A 14208-nucleotide genomic window follows, 5' to 3' on the forward strand; every position below is an offset into this window, starting at 1 on the left:
GACGGGAGGATGACGGCAGTTGCTTCTGCTCTACGAGATCAACGATATTTCACCACTACAGATTTGATATTGTTTCTAGGTTAGAATCTTATTGCCGGACGTGGAGTATAGGATATATGCTCTTGTTCTGTAAGACTGTGGAGGTACAACAAGAAAAATAATTCGTGCTCTACTAATTCAGACTTTCAAGCATTAGCAAGTGAGTTTTTGCGTATTCACAACACAAATTTTTTCAGCGGAGAGCTGTAGACACAGATTTAGACATTGATGCATTTCTATTAGCTTAAAGTTATAATTACTTCAAGTTTAATTGTTTTCTTTTCACGATTAATTGCACTTCAGTACAATATATCGGCACATACGTACAACAATGTACACAGACATAATAAGGGATATACTGTATTGCATACGGTCAGTTGAAGCAGAAGGTCAACAGGAAGGAATAGGATGAGAAGAAGTGAAAACACTAGCAGAAGAAGGAGCAAGCTGGGGATCCTTTGTTACATCCCTATGCGTAAGGAGTTAGAGGAATTAATAAAATAATAATAAAAACTCCCATTAAACCCCATCAGCTCATAACGGTAACGTCAAATGAAATAGAAAATAAGTCTGTAAAACTTTTAGGTATTTATATTGACTTTGCATTCCGATGGGAGGAAAATATCAATCATGCACGTAAAAAAAGGTCTCAGGTGTCATACCTTATTTTGAAACTAAAGGATTTAGTGATCTTGGATTACCTTAGTGTGACGTACTTCGGACTGATCCAGTCACATACCCACATCAAAAAAAGTTTTGCATCCCCCCCGTTCCTAGAACTGAAGATAGACGCTGACAGTGGATGTTGTATCACAGACACAGTCCCTTTGACTGTTGAGAAATGTCACTAAACCCGCCCAAAGATGTAAACAACCATGGATGGGCAGCGCCTATTAGACGGAGGGGGTCCGGCAGCCGATCAGTTCCAGTCATTCCACCAAGGAGGTACACGGCTCATGTTGTCTGTAGTTCAACTATGCCTAGACGGTCAATACTGCGGTTCGATCGCGTCCGCATTGTTACTTTGTGCCACGAAGAGCTCTCAAAAGGAAGTGTCCAGGCGCCTCGGAGTGAATGAAAGCGATGTTGTTCGGACATGGAGGAGATTCAGAGAGACAGGAACTGTCGATGACATGCCTCTCTCAGGCAGCTCAATGGCTACTACTGCAGTGGATGACCGCTACCTACGGATTATGGCTCGGAGGAACCCTGACAGCAACGCCACCATGTTGAATAATGCTTTTCGTCCAGCCACAGGTCGTCGTGTTACGACTCAGTGCGCAATAGGCTGCATGATGCGCAAATTCACACCCCGATGTCCATGGCGGGGTCCATCTTTGCAACCACGACACCAGGCAGTGCGGTACAGATTGGACCAACAACATGCCGAATGGACCGCTCAAGATTGACATCACGTTCTCTTCACCGATGAGTGTTGCTTATGCCTTCAACGAGACAATCGTCGGAGACGTGTTTCGAGGCATCCCGATAAGGCTAAACGCCTTAGACACAGTGTCCAGCGAGTGCAGCAAGGTGGAGATTCCCTGCTGTTTTGGGGTGGCATTACGTGAGGCCGACGTACGCCGCTGGTGGTCATGGAAGGCTCCTTAAGGGCTGTACGATACGTGAATGCCATCCTCAGACCGGTACTGCAACCATCTCAGCAGCATATTGGCGAGGCATTCTTCATGGACGATAATTCGCGCCCCCATCGTGCACATCTTGTGCATGACTTCCTTCAGGATAACGACATCCCCCGATTAGAGTGGACAGTATGTTCTCCAGACATGAACCCTATCGAACATGCATGGGATAGATTAAAAAGGGCTGTTTATGGACGACGTGACCCACCAACCACTCTGAGGGGTCTACGCCGAATCGCCGTTGAGGAGTGGGACAATCTGGACCAACAGTGCCTTGGTGAACTTGTGGATAGTGTCACGACGAATACAGGCATGCATCAATGCAAGAGAACGTGCTACTGGGTATTGGAGGTACCGGTGTGGACAGCAATCTTGACCAGTACCTTTGAAGGTCTCGCTGTATGGCGGTACAAGCAATGTGTGGCTTTCATGAGCAGTAAAAAGGGCGGAAATGATATGTACGTTGATCTATATTCCAATTTTCTGTACAGTTTTTGCTCTCGGAACCGAGGTGATTCAAAACATTTTTGATATGTTATATCATATGGTATGAATTCGTGCGGACACTCCTTTCAAATGAAGAATATTTCAAAAATATAAAAAAGTCTTATCCACAATGTGTAAAACAGGTCACATGGTGCACTGTCTTTACCTTTTTTTCCAGTCCCACAATACTCACAATTATAAATTTATGCATATCTATGTGTCTGTGCTCTCTACTAAAAGTTGCATTTCATAATTTTCTGCTAGGGAAGAAATTCATGAACACAGGACCAAAGCTAAAGTTAATTTTGATAGACCAAGCCACAAGTTAGCAAGAACTGAAAATTCTCACAAACTGAACCCACTCAAACATTTTTGACAAATTACCAATCTCTGTTCGGTCTATTAATACAAATATTTTTTTAAAATTATGTGGTACATGTGGTTATCAGGTCACACATTTAATCATATTAAAGAATTCTTTGAGATGCCTGAGAAGGACATTAGCATTTAACAAATTTTCCTATAGATTACTGTATTGTTATATGCTGTGGTTATCTTTTGTGTCATTATCTTTTTATGTTTTGTATAATTATGTCCGGTACACTCTATCCAACCATTAATGCTCAACGTTTATACCATACTATAACTTATTGACACTAGGTCTTAGAAATTTTCACGTAGTCTATTTTTTATCGCTGTGGTTAATATGTCTAGCACAGTTCATTGACATTAGTTTATTTTACTATTATGTATGGCGCCAGTATGTATTACTATATCCTGTATCATACAACAATAACGAAGGCTGCTTCATTGTAAAATGGTCAGTGATGGAAAAAAATTCTTGATTCTATATGCTGTATTCACATTGCATCAAAAAAACAGGTGATAAATTTTATAAACTAGAAGATCTAGTACATTGGAAGGGTAAACCGAGTAAACTGGGTATCATTTTGTAATCAATATCAAAATGGTTCAAATGGCTCTGAGCACTATGGGACTTAATTTCTGAGGTCATCAGTCCCCTAGAACTTAGAACTACTTAAACCTAACTAACCTAAGGACATCACACACATCCATGCCCGAGGCAGGATTCGAACCTGCGAGCGTAGCGGTTGCGCGGTTCCTGACTGTAGCGCCTAGAACCGCTCGGCAACCCCGGCCTGCTAATCAATATCAATCAGTACATTTCAATAATATCATCATTCATCAACATTGATGAGTTGCCTAGAACTCTCTTCATAGCAACTCCCCTTGACGCATATACTGACTATTATTTGCGATCTAAGGCTTTCCCGGCGGTTTTTCGCTGAAATATCGCGGACGTTCGACGATTGCTTCCGGCAGTACACCCGAGATCCTTGGAAGCATGACTATTACTTTATTTACACCGGTCCTCCATCACCCGTACCAACTCAATTCGTTAAAACTTGGATTTTTTTCTTTTTAGTAAATAATATAGATGGATTTGCTCTAATGGCATGTTGGTAAAACCTGAAAACTATTAACTATTACTGAACAAGAGCTTTTAGTATGTGTGATTAGTTAAACTTCATTCAACGGTGTAATTTGTTGTCGACAAAGACTGAAAAAATCTAAATTGCCTTTAAAAAAATATTATGGGGACATGTCTGCGGTAATTTCCAAGAATGATTGCCTATCGAAGTCGGTGGGTCCAAACGATACACATCGAAAGTGCGTTCGTAAATCGATCATACGATTCTGGTGGCGGGCGTTATGAATATGTTTACGTTGGTCACTACAGTGACGACAAAAGAAGAGCGTTACAAAAATACTTGTCATTGCAAAGGAGATGACTTACCTTTCTCGTCGTCGGTGTTGTCGTTATGTGGAAGTCCATTACGGTGGAAGAGTCGAACCACGTATTCTTCCTGATACTCGTTCGTTTTCTGCACTGTCCGCAATGAAATTGTAACGGTATTTCAGCATCGAAACTGTTCTTACCCTTCGCACCACCACAGTCTACACAGTCCCTTCTTTCCTCGTCCAGTAGTACTTCATATTTGCGACAAAAAGTCGAACAATTTTCTATGCTTTATAAACGTGGAATTAGATTGTTCGATGTGAGAGAGTCCGCCGAAGAAACATCAAGAACACCAGACATCCCACTCACTAATGACGTAAATCGTCTGGCTTTCCCTAGCAACTTACAAACAATTCGCGGAGGTATGTAATTTAGACAAGTAAGGGAATGACGGAAAACAGATAAAAATGACGATCACAAATCATTGATCACAACGCCCGCCACAGGAGTCGCATGATCGATTTACCATCGCACATTCGATACGTACCGTTTGGACCCACCGACTTCGAAGGCAATCAATCTTGGAAATTACCTGTCGCCCTGTCGGGTCTAGTGAAGCAGGGGATACAACCCGTCGGCTTTGAACAATGACGTCATACATTAGTCATAGATAGTAATGTCTTCACTTCGAGGCATAGATAATAAAACAGTTCTGTGCTCCGGATAAGCGCTATCATGGTACACTAAAATAATTATTCGTAATTATATTGAGGTCATTTGGAGTATTAGTTTGTTATTGTAGAACAATATTTAGTGACTTATTTTCATTATAGGAATGGATCCATCTCTTTGTGGGTATGTAATTTTCGTTACTGTCTGTCTAGGCGAGCTTCGGTTATTCCTCAATATTTCCGTGTGGTAAGTTCACTTTTCCATTTGCTTCTTTCACTGAATTTCACTGTTTTGACATATTTCACAGTTTTATTCCACCTGTTGTGGCGTAACAAGCTAGCTACGCCACACTGAGAAGGGAGCCGAAAGGCACGCGTACACACACACCGACTGGCGTCAAGTCTGGAACAGGATACGTTATGACTGCTATCAAGAAAATACGTAGCTTTGGAATATACTTAACTTTATTCTTTGTTGGTTTACAACGTTCTTCTTGAGACATTTATACGATAACTCTCAAACTAGGTAAGGCTAATGGCGCCTTGCTAGGTCGTAGCCATGGACTTAGCAGAAGGCTATTCTAACTGTCTCTCGGCAAATGAGAGAAAGGCTTCGTCCGTATTGTCGCTAGCAATGTCGTCCGTACAACTGGGGCGAGTGCTCGTCCGTATCTCGAGACCTGCCTTGTGGTGGCGCTAGGTCTGCGATGACACAGTGGCGACACGCGGGTCCGACATGTACTAAATGGACCGCGGCCGATTTAAGCTACCACCTAGCAAGTGTGGTGTCTGGCTGTGACACCACACCACCAATATGTGTATTTTCGTGTTGTGAAGTACGTAATAGAAATTTCCTAGCTGTCGATCTTCTTTCGTTTCCCAGCACTAGTATGAGTACGACATTTTAGAATGTGTACTTGCTGTATTACAGGCGAAACCCCGGATACAACTAAAATTTGTATCTCGTCCTTCACTTCGCCTTTACACTGACGACACAACTAAAATTTGTATACCGTCCTTCACTTCGCCTTCACTCTGACACTATATATGCCAATTGGCGAGCAAGATACAAATGTTGCGTATAGCTCTATAGCTCTAGTAACGAATGGGATACTATTAGCGTCCGTAGCAACAAGAAAACTGTACCCCATAGTGAAGTACGGGATACAAATTGTACATGTGTCGTCTTCTTGTCTCCGTGTAGTTCAATGTAACGTACGTCTATTTCCACCTTTTCGTTACCAGTGTACATATATAGAGGTCAACGGAAGTCTGGTATACATATATTACATACGTAGGTCCTTCTGTAATCAGTAATACTGATAGGTATGTAAGAAAAGACTGTTAGTAATAGCGGAGACGAAATAAACAACACATCTACAATTTGTATCCCGTGTTCCACTTAGGGTTTACTGAAGCGGAGGATACATCGGTCAAGTGAAGAACAGGAATGCTAGTCAAAACGAAGAAATCGACTTACGACAAACTCGTACTCCGTACTGTACTTAAGCAACACACTTCGAATGAGCTTTTAATTTGTATCGGGTGTTTCATTTACGGTTTAGTGAAGCAGGGGATACATAGTTCAAGTGAGCAACAGGACAGCAATGCTAGTTGAAGCTAAGAAATCGACGTACGCTGAATATGTATCCCGTACTGCACTTAAGCAATACAGTTCGAAAGAGTTTCGAGATACAACTGACATACATGTAACGTGATGTATTCTTTGTTAGTAATATTTTTCATTCATTTCTTTCCATCGTATTTTGCGGAGAAATACTAAGATACAAACACGCGATATCGTTAACGTGAAAATACTACTGGCCCTTGTATATGTGAAGTACAGTTTTTCTCTCTTGCATTCCTCTGTTTCTGAACATTCTTCTCAGCTCTTTCATCTTTGTAATACATGCTCTCTGGCCAATTCTGACGTCATTGATCAAAGCCGACTGGTTGTATCCCCTGCTAAACTAGACCCGCCCTGTCTACGTGGTGGTGACGCTCATCCACAAAAAGGTGCAATGGATTTTGACGACTGAGTAAACTGACTGATGGAATTCGTATGTGTTTGGCGTCTTACCTTCTGACTGCCATAGCTGCTCCGTGCTCTCGCTGAGTATCACGTTTGTCTCGAGATGCTGCTTGCAGGGGACGGACGTGCAGACGTTGCTCGCCCGTCGCCTCGTCTCGAAACGTTGCTCAGCGACGGCGTGGTCCGCCGCGGAGACCGCCGCATTGTTGAGAACTGCGGCGCGTCGACATCTGTCGTTTACTCGTAGAGGGCACGCGGAAAATAATTACTGCGTACTGAGGGTAACTATCTAGCGGTAACAGCAGGAGGTAACTGGGCTCGGGCACTTGGAGCAATACGCCGAGATCCCCGAGGACAAGGTTCAAATGGTTCAAATGCCTCTGAGCACTATGGGACTAAACTTCTGAGGTCATCAGTCCCCTAGAACTTAGAACTACTTAAACCTAACTAACCTAAGGACGTCACACACATCTATTCCCGAGGCAGGATTCGAACCTGCGACCGTAGCGGTCGCGCGGTTCCAGACTGTAGCGCCTAGAACCGCTCGTCCACCCTGGCCGGCCCAAAGACAAGGCACCCATGATGAGCAAAGAAATAAAAGGAAAAAAATTGAGGTGAAATGAAAAATATATTAAAATTGATAAATCAAGTGAAGTCTTTCATTACGCTAAAATAGTCAGAGATTATTCCGGAAATCCCTCCGAGGTAAGAATCTGCGAACCATTCACCTTTTTTACCCGGGTAAGTGTATCATCGGCAGCTGGAGCGACGTTCGCGAGGAGGCGTAGTTTTGCGAGGAGCGAAAAAAAAATGAGGAAGGAGAAGAGGAATGGCCAGGTAAGAAAGGGAAAAATAAGGAGTAGAGGAAGAAGAACAATGTCTGCAGATTGGGGTTTATTTCACAATTTTAGGGGAAAAATTTTTTGGGGAAGCGAAAACGTTGGGGAAGTATTTTGGGGAAAAAAATTTCGGCAGTGCGGAAATTGGGGAAGTATATTTTTCTGCGTAACCGTACTGCTAATGCCATCTCTGATATTTTATTTCAAATAACGCATATGTAGATTTACTGAGATGCTCTCTCTCTCTCTGTCTCTCTCTCTCTCTCTCTCCAAATCAATCGATTCAAATGGTTCAAATGGCTCTGAGCACTATGGGAGTTAACATCTGAGGTCATCAGCCCCCTAAAACTTAGAGCGGTTTAAACCTGACTAACGTAAGGACATCACACACATCCATGCCCGAGGCATCTTAGCGGTCGCGCGCGGTTCCAGACTGAAGTGTCTAGAACCGCTCGGCCACATCGCCCGGCGCAATCGATTCTACTCGCCTTTTTTCGTCTCTGGTGGTTGACGTCAGCTTCGAATCGATGTAATATAGATACAAGTGTTGCACATATCGATGTCATGGCGTGTTCAAATATTGCTAACCGAATCTACCAGCCCACGCAACGAACGCCTGATACAAATTTTTATTTCTCCCTTAAGAAACTAAGGAGAGATTTATGATTATGAGTTACGTCTTTGCTGGTGTGAAACATAGTAAAAAATGATTTCGACTGACATTTGACAAGTGGTTGTCATTTCTCCAAACTTAAGTACAACAATGCAGAGTATTCATTGTAGCACATTGCGTCGATTCCTGACTCTTTCTTGCATTCAACAAATACGTAATTTATTCCGAACACAGCTGCCAAAAGTTGAGAGTTTAGATGTAAGTGATGGTGTTTTTGTGGGAGTTTTGTTTGTTGTTGTGTTCGCTGATGCTGTGATTTTTAGGGTATATTAACTGAAAAAGAGGAAGTAGGTATATATTACTTAAACTATTTACCATGCGAAGATATCGGCCTGCGTGGGAAGCCGAACCGTTTTTCTGGTTAGCTTCTGCATTTCTACGGTTTCTAGGTACGTCACTTAATGCAAACAAGGGTTTCAATCTTTTCCAAAAAGCTACAAATAAGCGATTTTCATTTTATTTTTAGAATAAATACAATTATGACGAAATCACGCTGTACGATATCACACTATTCCGATGCTGCTTATTGTGTGAGATCAGTGAGTACTTAGAAGAGCGTTGAAATAAGGAAGATTGGGTACTGGTTACTGGTTTGTTTTCTTATTTACTCTGAGTTGGCCCTGTGGGCTTTCGTGTCTTTTTTTGTATGCCATTAAAATAAGAAGTAACTATGTATTAATAGTAACTGAATAGCAGGCGTTATGGGCTTATTTTCGTTTTGCTGGAATAATCTGATTCGCTCCCTAACAGATGATGCTGACCAGCGGACCAAACCACACACCACGGACCGACCGAAAATACACATAAAACTCATTGTTGATAAACGAGCCGTGTAGTACGGTCTTTGGTTTAGTCTGTGGTCCAGACTTCCGTATTATCGTTTGAGAGCCCTTTTTGCTTGCTTGGTGTTGCCATTACGGTATCCAAAGACATAAGTGGCATTTTTTTCTCAAGGGGAGGCCGCCAATTGTGAAATTCAGATTCGACTCATACTGCGCATAATAAAAGCCCATGGCCAGAGGTGTAATGTGGCAAAGCACCAAGATGCACTTCTCAGCCGTTGTGGAGGAAATCAAGTTAAAAGAAACCGTTGCAGTGAAATACTCTCTACGATTAACAATTTTCTACAGCGTCGTGGCGCAGGGGTAAGCGCTCGGGTTCGTAATCCGAAGGTCGCCGGATCGAATCTTGCGCCATCCAACCTTTTTTTTCTTGTATTTGTTTTTTGTAATTCAAATATATATATATATATATATATATATATATATATATATATATCACAAATTTTATTAATTGTCTTCATAATGTTAACCACGTATAGTTAACGGAAGACGTAGAAACGATATTCCGAAACGAATACGTATAGCGTAAGTCAAACGTTCGGATTAGAATAGAGACCCCACGAACACAAATTTGCTGTGGCAGGTATGAAATATAAACTCCGTTACTCGCTCGTTACACTTGGAGGACAGATGTTGAATGGGCCGAAACGAGCCGCCGCATAACAGCGTAGTTGCCTGCTAACTTCGAAAGAAGGTACATGCTGTCCCTAGCGCAACTTATAACATCGTCGAAAATCAGTGCTGACGGGAGAGCTTTGGTACACCCTGTTAAAAAAAAAAGCGGAAAAATGGAGGCGGTACAATTGGAGAGCGATCCGCCTTCACCAACATACATAAGCAATTCATTAATATATATATATATATATATATATATATATATATATATATATATATAAACAAATACTAAAAAAACATTGCATGGCGCGAGATTCGATCCGGCGACGTTTGGATTACGAACCCGAGCGCTTACCGCTGCGCCACGACGCTGTAGAATATTGCTAATCGTGGAGAGTATTTCACCGCAACGGTTTCTTTTAACTGTCGATTTTCTCGACAACGTCTGAGAAGTGCATCTTGGTACTTTGCCACATTACACCTCTGGCCATGAACTTTTGTTATGCGCAGTATGAATCGAATCTGAATTTCACAATTGGCGGCCTCTCCTTGTAAGTTAAACACATATAACCCCAAATTGTTTGCTGTTTATCTTTAATAACTCATGTAATAAATATTATTGCAATGTAATTATGGTAACACGTGCTGACTCGGTGGCAAACATGAGACATAAAACAAGTTGTACTGATTGTAAAACAATACTAGAAATCAATGTTCATTTGATAAGTGAAACACCAATGTGCCAGTTTTTTTACTGTTTTACTCTTCAACATGTAACGAACACTGTTTTTTTTTGGCTTTTCATAGTTAGCTTTCTGTGGTCAGGATAAGTATTCCGGTGCTATTGTATGTAACGTAACAAAAACTGCTTTTCTTCTTCCTCAAACGTGATTAAACGACGAGAGTTTTGTACAGGACTTAAATTTCGACCGGCACCTCCCTGGGAGTTTATTTTGAACGCGATGGAGCAAGTCCACACCGGAGATTTAAAATAGTATACGTGTATTAAATAGCAATGTAACTATAATTTACGGTTGCGCCGGCACCGGTGAATGTGACAATGAGCGACCAACGCAATGTGATGAAATATCTTCAGTGTCATTCATCGCTAAGTGTTTTATTAATTAACACTGGACACACGTTAACCGAGCAGCAACAGTGCAACTAGGCGAACGTCGTGACGGCCGCAGTTGAAAACGTGATCTTGTAGCCACTAAGACTACTGACTTTGGCCGATATATCGAGCAGAAATAACTAAGTGAGACCGCTTTGGCCACCTGTTGTTTGTGTTAAATTTTGTGGCTTTTTTATTTTGACTATAAGAAATTACCTTTTAGAAAACTGAAACTGAGAAAAAAACGATTTCTCATTGTAAGTTTTTTCAAAAGTGATTTTTATTTGTGGGTGGGGGGGGGGGGGGCGGGGAGGAGAGTTTGTATGCTTGATGAGGTGCGTTCAGGACCTCGGGCACCTAAGATTTTAAAATTAAGCACTGCTCTTTATTGTATCGTTCACTGTCGTCATCGTTGAATCTTTCTTCCCGACTTCTGGAAAAAAACATTATTTGGTCACGTAGTAGATCATTAGTGGAGAGAAATTGTCATCAGTTTCAAGACGATTGGACAATAACTTGCTTCTGACTTGAATGAATTCGTAGATGTATTTTACTAAAAAAAAAAGAAAAAGTCACTTAACAAAATAGTGATCTAAACAGAAAACTAAAGAGACAATATAGAGTAGAACGAAACTCAAAGTTCTTCCTTCGATGAGATATAATTTTTACAGTGAGCTGATAAATTCTCTTTCGTTAAATTTTCAACCTTTCTGACTTTATTTATTGATCCACATCATTGTCAAACAGTGAAAAGACAGAAACTTCATCAGTCAAATACCATAAAGACTGGCCTTCTTCCTGTAAAGTTGCTTTTGATATACTTTTATCAATTTTTCGTAAGCCTTCCATCGACTTCCGAAAGGACAAGCGTTAGTAGGGTGCTTTTACTGCCAAAACAGATTTTATGCACGGCTTGGCGTGGGATGTAATTTAGTATTGAAACACAAACTAATGACATTTTTACGGAATAAATAGCTCTCGTCTTCCATCGAGCTTCGTATGTTGCACGTGAAGGTCGCATTTTAAATTTTCTGTGTATCTCCGCTTAAAAATATCACAAAAATCTCCGATTAATTCTTTCTTTAGTCAGTTCAGTTCGGTAAAACTCAGACTGTCCATTACCGACACAGTCAGGTGTAATGTGAGCTTTTCTTTGTAGGACTAAATTTTATCTTGTTCGGTATTTTCCAATAATCTCGGAAGTTTTTGAAGAGTGGAATATCAGGATTTGTTATCATTTGACTGAGTCTTACTTAGAACACGCTTTTTAACACCATTTCACACATGTGATGGCAGCAAGCATAAACAGCCATATCTCTACTAATTTTTTCTTCAAGAAGGACACGGGTAAAACTGATTAATCGATATGACCCATATTTGTATCTGTCGTACCAAAAGAAAGAATTTCCACTTAATCTTCGAGATGTCAGCCCACAACTACGTTACAAACATCTAGCGCCTGTTGGCGTCCTGAAGAACCTTCCAGCCTTGGCACAGCAATAAGTTTTCTTTATTCAAATATGAAGTAACTATTGGAAGACATTATTCTTCTGATTTCCGATCATGTAAAGCAGGCAACGGTTCATCAGTTTTTACATCAGGTACATGGTTTTGAAAATTAGCTTTTATGGCTTCCGCCTGCTGTTTCCGTTACTCTGTAAGAATTCTTTGAATTGAGAACTGACTTGTAGGAAATTGATCAGTATTATATCCAAATACTAAAATGTAGCTTCAGTCATAAACATGAATCTTTCGTACTTAAGTAGCACTGTATACTGCTACTAATTTTGGTGTAATGAAATTTTTCCGCATAGTTGTTTTACAGGTTCCTAGATGTATGTTCTCGAACAGAGTTGGAAAATCTTCTTCTAAATGCATATCATTTTCATTAGAATCAGAAGCTGACTATTTTGCAACGGTTCATAAGATGATGTTGAAGAAAACTATTTAGCGAGTCATTTTAGTTAATAGATCTGAGCGCCCCCTTTCCTCCTTATTAGCAAATTTTTTGTTCACTCCAGCCAAGTGATCAGGCTGGCCTGCCTTCACTAACAGAAGCGCATCGGCATGTGCAGTCGGACGGCTTTGGCGGATGGCCATTAGTTTTTGGCTGCAGGCAACATTAGCTAGATGACGGCACTAAATGAGGTAGCCATGGTTGTCTGCCGTGTTACTCCGTTGCAGTTCAATGTATTTAGTACTGTTTCCTTTTCTTGTGATACGTGTGCATAATTGCTGCAGTTAGAATGTGCATTAAATACGTTAATACGTATGACGATTTCAGTTCCTTTTACGAACAGCATCTCAGTGATTTTTCACTTCCGCGCATGACTTCTGCTTCCACGGATCCATGTACCATAGTTTATGGTGCCAGCACTGTAATTCCACAGACATGTTCACTGACTGACAATGTCAAAAATGTCTAAAAACATATCAACGCACTAGTGCGCGTGCGCCTTACTTAGCGAATACTGACGTGTAGTTTCAGAACAAGTCGGCACGGCTTGCGTAGTCTTGTGTTCACGAAGTTTTATTTACAATTGTTTCTCGCTCTTATAAATAAATTAAGAGGATATGCGTTCAACAAAAACGACTTCGAAATTTCTGGGACATCCTAGTGGCCGTTAAATAAAAATTGACCGTTTCTGGGTAATTAGTATAACGTGAATTTCGATATTTGTTTCAGGGAGGCTCACATGTTCAAAAGGTGATGGAAGCAAAGCATTTTGCAAATTGTGCAAATGCACACTACAAGCAGATAGAAAAGGTTTGTGTGGCCATGCAAATTTTTAGAAGCATTTACACGCCCTCAGACTTTCAGAAGTTGGTTGCAGCAATCAAAATTAACATTTTATGGTGCAAATATACATAGAGAAAGAAAAATAGCAGAGCTGGAAGTGGCGGTATTCATTGCGGAGCATTGTTCGGTATCAGCAGTAGGCCATCTAGGAGATCCGTTGCCAGCTTTGGACAAGTCATCTGCTGTTATCAGTGGAACGGAGTTACGTCACACTATATGTGCAGGGCTGATTACTGACGTGATTTCACCATGTTTGCTTGAGGATCTCCTTGAAGACATTGGCGACAGTTCTTATTTGATGATAATAAATGAGAGTACGTGCTTTGACACCAAGCTAATGTTGTGTGTGACTGTGCATTATTTGAGTCAAAACACGAAAAACATAATAACAATGTTAATATATTGTTGGAAATAGAAGGTGGTGATGCTGACTCTTTATCTAATGCGTTTAAAACGCAACTATCTACTGATAGCCTTTATTTAAATAAGTTAATACGTCGAGGCGTGGATGGAGCTAATGTAATGACAGGAGAGCATAAATCATTCTCTTCAATTTTGAAAGAATCTCTGCCTCATCTTACTGCTGTGAAATGTGTGTCACACTCACTGCGTCTTGGAACAGAAAACGCTTGTGAAGTATTGCTTCTCATTAGAATACATTGTCACAGAAGTTGACAATGCTTTTCGTGCAG

This window comes from Schistocerca piceifrons, chromosome 7 (genome assembly GCF_021461385.2).
Source record: "Schistocerca piceifrons isolate TAMUIC-IGC-003096 chromosome 7, iqSchPice1.1, whole genome shotgun sequence".
NCBI lineage: Eukaryota > Metazoa > Arthropoda > Insecta > Orthoptera > Acrididae > Schistocerca > Schistocerca piceifrons.